The sequence below is a fragment of the Quercus robur genome, chromosome 5 (assembly GCF_932294415.1).
Source record: "Quercus robur chromosome 5, dhQueRobu3.1, whole genome shotgun sequence".
Taxonomy (NCBI): domain Eukaryota; kingdom Viridiplantae; phylum Streptophyta; class Magnoliopsida; order Fagales; family Fagaceae; genus Quercus; species Quercus robur.
The window spans coordinates 67,976,976-67,987,881 of NC_065538.1; the positions used below are offsets into that span (position 1 = coordinate 67,976,976).

General features: G+C 30.4%; 1 long non-coding RNA gene across 1 annotated transcript; it reads right to left on the reverse strand.

The window, feature by feature from the left end:
• Nucleotides 1–6,287: 6,287 nt before the first annotated feature.
• LOC126726797 (uncharacterized) lies at nt 6,288–7,792 on the reverse strand. The gene is made up of 2 exons (XR_007656069.1): nt 7,339–7,792; nt 6,288–6,582 (listed from the first exon to the last, which is right to left on the reverse strand). It is a non-coding gene; the product is annotated as an uncharacterized LOC126726797 (long non-coding RNA).
• Between the last annotated feature and the right edge of the window lie 3,114 nt (nt 7,793–10,906).

The window sequence follows — 10,906 nt, forward strand, 5'->3', positions numbered from 1 at the left end:
AAATGGTGCAAATTCAATGAGATTGTAAGAAATATTGTAAATAAATTTTTTTTTTTGGTCATTTTCAAGGATATTCTTTACTTTATAGTTGTAAAAACAAAACCTCAAGTTTGAAAATCAAATAATCTACAATTATCTGTATTTAGATTATAATACAATAAAATGATCCCCTAATTCAATTTTATTGGAAAAGTATTCAATTCAAGTATTGTGTCAATGTAGTCTTGACTCAAAGACAAGGTCTTTGGAATGGAATTGTTATGAACCTTTGGTTATGTGCTTAATATAGATTTCTCATTGTTCGTGTATTCTTCGAATGTTCTTGATCTAAGATTCAACATTGTTCTCCATCACCTGAGACATTGTACACACACCATGTCCTCAATTCCTTAACTTTTCATTTTTTATCTTACAAAACCCAAAAAGCAAAGATTTAAAATACATAGCAAAATGAAACTGAGATGACGTTGGACCAAGGATGTCAATACCGTACCAGAGGCCGTACCGGTTTGGCCACCGGTACGATATATTTCGGATACCGGTCAATACCGGTGTACCGTTTCGGGTTTACCGCTATTTTTTATATTTATAAATATAAATATAAATAAATAAATAATATATATATATATATATATATATATATATATATATATATATATATATATGTATGTATGTATGTGTTTGTGTATATATATATTATAATAAATATAAAAGTTTACCATAAAACATTTCCTCAATTTAGAACTAGTTATTCATGGTTTTAGACTTTAGTATCAATTAAAAGGGAAAAAAAATAAAATAGAAAGCATAAAAGTTACCATTGCATACTAAGAAAACAAATAATACTAATAAGTTAATACAAATAAGTTACCATTTTGTCCTAACAAAAATTCAAAAATTACAAAACTTAAAAAAAAAAAAAAAAAAAAAAACTTTTTTCTGTACCGGCCGGTACGCCCGGTACCGGCCGGTATTGCCCGAAATTGGCCGGTACGGCCGGTACGAGGCCGGTATAGCCGGTATTTTTTCCGGTACGAAATAGGGGGGTCGAGTGTACCGGATTGCTGGCCGGTACGGTATATTCCGGCCGGTATGGCCGGTACGGTACGGTATTGACATCCATGCGTTGGACACCCCAAAACATTAAATTGAGATGGCTTATTGTACATGAAATTGAGAAGACAAAGCTTTTAGATAGAAACCCAAAATCCTAAATCAAAACCAATATAACCAAAATACCCAAAACTAAGTCCATTGATCAAATTGTTTTTTAGGTTAATTGTCACAGATTAAATATGTCACCAATAAAGCAATAAAATAATAAATCCAACAGAAATAATAGAATATAATAATATGATGACTTAGAAAAATCAATAAAAAAAATGCCCATTTCATAGTAAAAAAATTCTTGGAAGATTTAATCTAACAATCCTCAATACAACAAATCCACTAGAATAGAATTAAAGTTTATACAATAGACTTAATCTTAAATCTACTATTACCTCATATAGTACTTACTAGTGATGATCACACGTAGTTTCAAGATCCACAGACTAGTCTATTCTAATTTGCTACACACAGACTCCTTGTTTGTGATTCCAAGAAACCACTTGAAGACTTAGACCAACAACTTTGATGTAGACTGGATTGCTCTATGGATTCATACAAGATCTGCACTATGGCAGCAGTAACACCAAGTTGATTTTTCTTTATGTGCTCTTGAACCATCATAGCTTGAATAAGTGGAGCCTCAGATCTATTTTTTGAAAATTTTAGGGTTTCTACCTCTCTAACCTCTTAATAATTCATTCTTAATGGACCTTTATAAAAGCTCTCCATTAGGGTTATAAAAACCCACATGTATAGCAAACTTAATAAATCATGTTAGACTTGAAAATTTGAATCTGTAATTCTCAATTGGTCGAACTGGGAATCGAACTCATCTTGATCAATTGAACTTTCACATTCTTGGTTTTCTTCAGCAAATTGTGGGCTTTCATCCTAGACTTGTTGATTTACATTAAAATTTCAACAAGACTCAATATTTTTTCGTTGATTGCAAACACGTGTGATGCACGGGAAAACTACTAAATATGCTACTAAATTTGATTTGATGTAATAAATTTGATTGTAATACAACATTATAAAGCGCATGCAATTGCTTCCTAATACATAGTTCTTGAGAAACTAACTTCAACAACCAAAATAATAATATATAATAATAAATAAATAAATAAATCTCACACTAATGAAGACTCGCGATTATTTTGATAAATTTTGAAGAAACCAAATTGATTCCAAGGCTTATATTCTCATTTTTTGTGGAGAGAGAGAGAGAGAATGTTGCATATTCTCTTATATTTATAAAAATAAAATAAAAAATGTAAGTGTAACTATCGCAAAACAAAATAAGATATTTGGACCCACAAAATAAAATTTGTGCTTCCTCAAAAAAAAAAAAAAAAAAAAAAAAAGTGTGAAGTTTCTGTCGTTTTTCTCACCCAAAAAAAAGAAAAAAAAGAAAAGAAAAACAAATGTTTGAACTTTAAAGTATCTTTCCGGAATTCTGGTTTGGAATCAATTTGATGAGAAGCATGATTTGAGGAGAGCCCGAGCGATGTCGGCAGTTGAGAATGAGAGAATCAAAAGTGCGCTGGGTTAACCGTAAACCAACAAGCCCAGTTCAATAAGCTTGCAAAATACCGAGCCCACTGAAAGCAGGGCCGAACAGCCCTAATAATCCACAAATGCATAAATCCCTTTCGGCCTATTCCCAAGGATTCTTAAAAAAAAAAAAAAAAAAAAAAAAAAAAAGCCTTGTGAAGAATGAAGGTCAAATTGCAAAAAGACCTCTAGGGTTTTTGTTCAATGGCAAACAGATTCTTAATTTGTACTCTTAATTTGTGTTATTCACTTTTGAGACTTTGAAAATGCCAAAATTGACCCAGCCATATAATTTTCGTCAATTGTAACTGATGGAAAGTGGTCTAATGCATTGCATGTGAGAGAAATGACTCCCACATCAATCAAGTAAGGCTCGAAACCCATGCCACAAGTATAGCTTGACCTCCCATCGCTTCATTGAAAAACTACGAACTAATGCCACCACCATACGACCAAGACCCATACCACATGGGGGCCTTTTTGTAACTTGATCTTATTAATATGTAGATTTGAAATGATTAAATATAAGAAGTAATTTCAATTCATAATATAAAACTATTTTTGCTTGAGCAAAAGCTCCAAATCTCAAATTATTATATGTTGTTAAATTTTATGTCAAATCATTTATCTTCAAATCACTTGATTTTAAAATGTCATATCTATTCACAAAAAAAGAAAAAAAAAATGTCATATCCAAATGCTACCTAAAAAAATTAGTTTTTCAACTAAATACTAGTGTAATCTTTTGTTTTGGCAAGAAATTTTTTATTTTTTATTTGATAAAGAAAAAATGAGTTGGGAAAGGGCAACCCGCTTGACTACACTGTCTGAACATTACCATAATAACACCCAACTTGCCCCAGGGCATAAATGGATAGGGCACCGCCAAAGTGCTGATTGACGTGCTCGAATTTTTGGTAACTACCACAAATTATTTACAACATTTTTACAAATTAATTTTGTGACCAATTCTTATTGGTTCTCATTTGAGTCTACTAATAGCATAATTTTTTTACTTATTAATAACCACTCACACACATTAACATTTGTAAAATAATTTGTAACTATAGTATTTTCCTTAGCTGGATTAGAATTGTGGCTTTGAAAAAGAAAAATTGTAGTAGCATTTTCAAATGGGAGAGGCGCTGCAATCTAATTGATACATACACAATTAACGTGCGGAAATCGCGGGAAGCAAATATTTGACTGAATTGAGCGGTGGCGACTGGTAAACACAAACAAAACAGACAATTTTGGGGGTTCCCAAGTTTGCCCTAACTTCCGAATAAAATCACTGTCCTTTTCATTTCATGCCTGTAAAACACCATCAAAGCTAAAGCTTCTACTCTGACTCTGACATATAAGCCCCCCCCCCCAAAAAAATGTGCGGCATAGTGGTTATTGATTAATACCTTCGTCTTAGGAGAAAATTTATAAACAACCAATTTAAACACACTGCATTTACACAGCTTGGAAAGGATCGTATCAAAAGTTCATTCACAATTACAATGCTGAGTCTTTTCTTTTTCCCATTTACATTTTAAGTGAAAAATGAGGATTTGTAGTAAAGTCTGAATTTGTTAAGGATGAGATTTAAAACTCATGTTTTACACTATCTAATAAGAGATTGACACATTAGTTTTTTACTTAAAACTCAATACATTCTTACCACATATAATAACATCTCAATAAACTTACAGTTAAATTAGATTTTCAAATGAGTATTAGAATTAATTGAATGTGGTTGTGTCTCTTCTTTATAAAGATGTAATATGTAATATGTAATATGATGATTTGGTATGTTGAGATTGGAGGGGTAAAATTTGAGTTTCACATCACATCTTTATAAAATTTAATTTCTTGTATCATATATCTTTACTATGTGCAATTGCTCTCAATGAAAGAGATTGAAAGTTACAATAGCAACTTTTAATTTTAACCATTAAATAAACAAAGTTTAAGAAGGTAAAAAGTTAAAAGTTAAAGTAAAGAAGTTAATATTTTTTGTGAGATGAACGAGGGGAAATTGCTACCCATGCAACGCCCTAACTCCTAAGTATTGCATCCGATCCTAATCCCATATGATTTATAAGTCATTGATTGATAATACTAAAGTTTGTTTTAAAAAAAAATAATAATAACTCCTAAGTTTGTATAATACAATAATAAGAATAAAATTCTTATTTATATGTGTGTGTGCGCGTGTGCAAGCATGTTAGCTAAATATGTTTTATATATATATATATATATATATATATATTTTATAGTACAATTATTAAACAATTTGTTATGAACTTTTTTCAAGATCCATTTGTGAAATATGTATCTCATTAAATGAAGTTTAAAAAATGAAAAAAACATATAAAAGTTGTAAAGTGATTGTATAAGATTTTGTCAGATTATGTATTCTTCTTCATATGTAAAATCGATAATATATAATATAAAGAGGGACCAGGGGGCCATCCCCTGGGTTTTGAAAATCCTTTCCCACCCCTCCAATATTTTTCACTAAAAAAGGGGTTTATATATAATTTTAGCTAATGACTTCCTATTTGTTTAAAAAAATTATACATATAGGTAAATGATAACATCTTCTCAAAAAAATTAAAAAAGTAAATGATTACATCATCATTTATAGGGTGCTGATTTAGCCAAAATAGATTCATGGAATGTGTTCTTAACAATAGATAATATCTCATTATTCATTAATGTTATATAAAATTTATATATCTCACTAAATATCTATAACATAGAAGTCTTCCTTATTTTCCATAAAGAACCCTTTATATATATATATATATATATATATATATATATATAATTTGGTGTTTGGATAACTAGAGATACAGATACTATTTTTTAGAAGAAAAATTTTGTCTTTTATTTTTAGAAGAAATAGGACAATTGCTAATTTTGTGATAGGAGTTAGAGATCCTTATTGAATATGTCATCTACGAAAATAAAATTTTTCTTTAATTTATATTATTTTTATATTTTTTTTATAGAGTTGTATAAAATAAAATTTATTATTTAAAATTGATTAAATTTGTTTATCTTCATAATTTTTAAAACTATAAGTATATGTGTACGTAAGCCAATTTGTTCAACTAAAAATATTAGGTCTTCCGTCTCTTTTTTTAGGGGATCTTAAATGTATAAAGAATATAATTTTGATAAATATATTTTAAAAGAAATTTCGCGGTTACAAATTGAGTAGATGAAAAAAAAAAGTATTTTTATCAATGTAAAAATTAACTTGGTTTAAATTTTTATATAATATAGAAAAAAATAATATATGTCAAATCTTATTATAAGCATACTTATGCAAATAAATTATATATAATATATTATTCTTCTTTCTCAAAAAAAAAAAAAAATATATATATATATATATATTATTCTTTGGATCTAATAATTTTTATATATTTAATTTTAGCTCGGAAAAAATTTCTGACATCGCCGCTAAAGAATATCATTCTCATCCTTAAATGTCAAAGACGTACATACATGCAGTAATTAACCAAATACTACTAATAACGATAATTATGATAAAGATCAAGAATCTGTTCTTTCTTCACAAAGAAGGATGGTAAATTAATTATGGTTTACAATCAAATCTCATCAACACCAAAAATAAACATACTATAAAAGAGCAATGTATTCATCATGAATAGTAAATTAGTTTTACAGACAAAAATACAGTCTAAGGGTAGTTTGGGAATAGCAATGTTGTTCTGTGTCTCTCTAAAATTTAGGCTCTTTTGCAGCTTGGCTCGAACGAGATGGGAAACAAGAAGTAAATTTGTGATAATGGTATCAAGGGAATTGATCGATGTCTTTGACACTCCTTGCCAATGGATTGCACAATTTACTCTGGAATATGTCCATTTGATGCAGAAAGAATGAAGTTGTTGCAACCTGAAACAAATTAAACACTAGTACCTCCAAGCCTCCTTCCCAAGTAGAGTCACAAGAAAACCAGATTTCATAAATGGTAAAATCAAATCGGACATATATGTTATTACATCAAACAAGAAATACAAATTGTTAACACAAAGTTGGAGAGCTAACAAAAATTTTGATTTACTGCTCATGATGAGTGTAAATCTTGAATGTGACTAAAGAAAGAGAACTACAAATTAAGAAAATATGATTTTGAAAATATACGTTTATTTGGATTTAAATGAAAAAGGAAACAACAACCCCATCTCTGCTTGACTAACCATTCCTTGCTTAATCTAGCACCAACACATTTTTAAAGAAAAATAAATCCAGTTTGAAAGTTACTTTTTTGGCTAAATCATGTGTTAAAGAAAGAAAAGGAGCCATGACTTTACGAGATTTATGGTCAACGACAAACATAGTTGGGCTGCACATGGTCTGAAATCTGAATGCATGTTTTCTTTTAGCAAAGATGGTTAGGCAGAAAAGTAAATCCTTTAACGTGATTGTTGAAATATTCAAGATAGCAAAAAATTGAACAAACTTCATATTCATGAAAAGTACAGAGAGAGAGAAACAAAATCTAAAGCAAAAAAAAATTGGAAACAATAAGGCAGCTAGGGAAAGAGGTAAGGTATGCTTGGCTCCTCGCACGCCACCGGCATTAGTCAATCAACAAACAGATTGGTTCATGCTTGTGGCATACAGGGAGCCAGGCATAACCAGAATCACCTTTTCTTCTTCAGCAGTAGCCTCAAATCCTTCTTGAATGCATGGTAATCACCAAGAAAATGCAGAGAGAAGGAGAGGGGGAGAGATCACAAGCCTCAAATCCTTCTTGAATGCATGGATAATCACCAAGAAAATTCAGAGAGAAAAAGAGAGAGAAAGAGAGGGGGAGAGATCACACCATACGACCCTAAACCTATAGAAGACTCATTATATATAGAGAGCTATGGAGGGGTTTCATTGTTTATTTATTTATTTCTCTCTCTTTTTAGTACAAGAAGAGAGAATTTTCTAACATATAAGATGACCTCAAGGAGAGGAAGAGAGAGCTCAGAGTCACAGATTGACGTGACCTTATTATGGTAATGGAATTTTAGGAGGGGATTTCGGGGATTTTGCTTCCGTTATTCCTTCGGTGCAATGAGGAGATTTTCTTACCATAGAAAAAGACCCACATAATTCACTTTCCTTATAAAAAGTGATTTGTTTACAATCAGTCAAAAGTCATTTTATTCCAAATTCAAAATGATAATTTCCATTTGTTGATGCAACTTATTGCAACATTCATGTAACTTTTTTTTATATTATGTAAATTTCAGGATTTTTATCCGATGAGGATAAAAACATTACATCTTTAGCCACTAAATATTCAATATTCTTGTAATTGTAATAAACCTTTTAAGTATATAATTTATGTTTCACTTTTTATGTAAAAATATAATATCTATTTTTCAAAATATACTTTTTATGATATAAGGACCTCAGCTAAATTGAAGGGTGATCACGTAAAGGGTTAGACTTGATTCGCAAATATATGCAAGAAAAACAAAAACTTGTCAGGGTGTTGTTAGCAGGAGAGATCCTTCAATGCTTAAGTTAGCAAATTAGAGCGAAAAGTGTCTCAAGAAATTGAGAATTTGTTTGTACCTTTGTTAGTAGTTACCTTTTAGAGAAGAGAGATTATACTTAGTAATTTTGAGATTTGATATAACCCAATCTCCTCCCTTTAATTCCAGAGTTATCTCTTAATTAAGATTTTCGTAACGTAAAATTTGGAGGAAATAAAAATACATGTAAACCTTTCCTTTCAGAAAAATTTGACTTTGGCAATTCAGTGAGCTTTAGGATTATGGTCGGGCTGGGGGTTCATCATCCCGATCTGCCACATCAGTCCTCTATTCCAAAGCCAATCGTGGTAAAATTTAATGTCACAAATTATCTCCATCAAAGGGAACTATAAATTTTTTTTCATCACATTTTTCATCTCACTTAAAAAAAATGTTCATATTTATTTTTTATATTCTAAATTTTCGTTGGTGTCAAGAGGATTATAACTCAATTTGCACTTTTTTGTGTTTCTAACGAAAACATCTAGAATTCAAAACTCTCTTCTCTCAACTATCAAATTAAAAAATAAAATAAAATAACAAAAACTTTTTTAATTGTTTTTACCAAACATACATATAACCTTCCCATCCTTTTTACCAAACGCAGCCTTTAAATTGAATATTCTAAATCTAAAATGCAATCCACTGATCAGTACTTGTCACCGCCAAAGCAACCATCATTACAGTACCCTTTTTATCCTGATTTTTCTCCTTAATTAAGACATACAATCAATTCAAAATACATGTTAGGTAAAGCATGCATGCAATTCTTCTCTCAAAAAAGAAAAAAACAGTAAAGCATGTAATTGTTTAGTAATATCACGAAATATTTGACTGAAGACTGGAGATAAAAGGATGGTCATAAGTCATAAGTAATGATGGAAAGAATCGGTAGGGCCCTGCTCTCTCATTCTTTCTCAAAGTGTGTCTGTGTATGATATACAAAGAAGAGTGTTTTCTTTTCCAATCTCTAACTTAGCAGCAGGGGGGGGGGGTTTGAATGAGTGGAACGCTTTAAGGGCCTGTCTCTGCCTTTTTCTTTCACTATCTTAAAAAATGGTTTTCTTTTCCGTTCTGGAGCCACGTTTGTCGGGTGCACTTGGAGGAATTCTGGATTCCTTTAGCCAACAGAAGCCACCAGTACCCCCACTATTTGCCTTTCCTGTTCCTTCTGTTTCCTCTCTTTTCTTCTCTCTCTCTCTCTCTCTCTCTCTCTCTCTCTCTCTTACTTTTTTTTTTTTTTCCTTTTAAGTTCTATCCATAATTAAATGAAATATCTGTGAATTTCAATTAGGTTTATTGATAATTGAAGTTTTTTATCATCAAAAATAGGATTTACATACGACTTCCATGCGGTGGTGGTGTTGTGCAACAATACTAATTAGTTAACAGTATATGAGTTTCAGTTAACTCAATTGGTAAAATCTCTTATCATCGAATAAAAGATTTTGGGTTCAATTTATGTCTACACCAAAAACCAATTGGTATCTTAATCTAATAATAAATAACAAACATCAGGAGCGAACGTCATAATTTGAAGCTATCTCTACAAAAAATAGTTAGAAAAATATATGTATACTTGTATTATATATTTATGGTAATGTTGAAGTTTTATCACGTAGAGCACAACTTAAAAAGATAATCAAATGTGCAAAGTGTTTTCTTATTCAACATTTTTAATGAAAATGTTTAGGGTTTAAATCCCTCCAATTATCAAATTATTAAAATAAATAAATAAAACTTATGTATAATACATTATGTTCCTCAATTGAATTCAAATTCTTAGTTGCATTAATCAATAAAATAAGAATAGTATTATCTTTTCCAAATATAAATTAAATTCAAAACAACCAAGTTTATATATATATATATATATATATATATATATATATATATATATATATATATATATATAAAACTAAATATAGCAAAAAAACCAAGTATTTTTTTTTATAACTAAATGTAGTTGGGGTGGGGGGGCTTGAACTCTACTTAAATGTTTCCATTGGAAACATCAAGAGGTTCCAACTCATTGAGCTACAAAACTCTTAGCAAAACAACTAAGCATTTGAATTCAATTGAGGAATTTAATGTACTACACCTAAAGTACTTTATTTAAATTTTACCCAAATAAGAAAAAATATAATTAAATTCTTTCTTGTTAAATTTTCATATCAGCATTCCATAAATACATATCTTTCTTTATTATATTTAGTAATTTTATCTTCAAAGCAAAATTTTTTCCAAATGGATCAATTTTGGATGCCAAAGAAAACAAGGGATCTTATGCTTGGAAAAGCATTCTCAAGGGGCGTGACATCATTAGGAGGGGAACAAGATGGAGGATTGGAGATGGCTCTTCTGTTAGAATTTATCAAGATAGCTGGCTGCCTGGACTAGGGAATGGCAGAATCATCTCTCCTATTTCAAAACTCACTCTGGATTCCACTGTCTCCATTCTGATTGATCAAGAATCATGTTATTGGAGAGAAGTAGAGATTGATAGGCTATTTTTGCCGACTGAAGCCAGTATTATAAAAGCTATTCCACTTAGCTTTTCTAGTAGGAGTGATGTGATGTTTTGGCCGAGGAATCAAGATGGAGTATACTCTGTCAAATCCGGATATAAACTTCTGATGGAGATGGAGATTGAGAATGGTAACTCACCTAGTGCGTCCAACTCT